Source organism: Huiozyma naganishii, chromosome 5 (genome assembly GCF_000348985.1).
Source record: "Huiozyma naganishii CBS 8797 chromosome 5, complete genome".
Classification (NCBI taxonomy): Eukaryota; Fungi; Ascomycota; class Saccharomycetes; order Saccharomycetales; family Saccharomycetaceae; genus Huiozyma; species Huiozyma naganishii.
Genome location: NC_035926.1, coordinates 3,375 through 3,774, shown reverse-complemented (window position 1 = coordinate 3,774; position 400 = coordinate 3,375).

Genomic DNA, 400 nt, shown 5'->3' with positions numbered 1-400 from the left:
ATGGTGCAGATGTCAGAGACTGATGCAATGACTGATTACATAAAAGGTGCTTTTCTAAACTATGTTCTCTGCAATGCAGAGGCACGGTGGCAGGCTGATTGGAAAAAGTTTCACTATTTCATGGTATCTCGTTGTCGTTCCGACGATGGGTGTGGAACATTTTTGCCAAAGGTTTCTTTTAAATGATGTGGATGGGGGGCATATGGGAGTGGTTTGTGCGAAATACTGTGTTGAGTATTGGATGATAGGATATTCTGTTACTGAACTAGTCAGCCCATTACAATTAAGAATTGGTCTGTGTAATGCTAAACCAAGTGAAGTATGAGGAGGTATTCTGTTTATGACTCATATTGGAATATCTGTTACCATCAAGTATACTCTACCTCTCATACTGGCTATC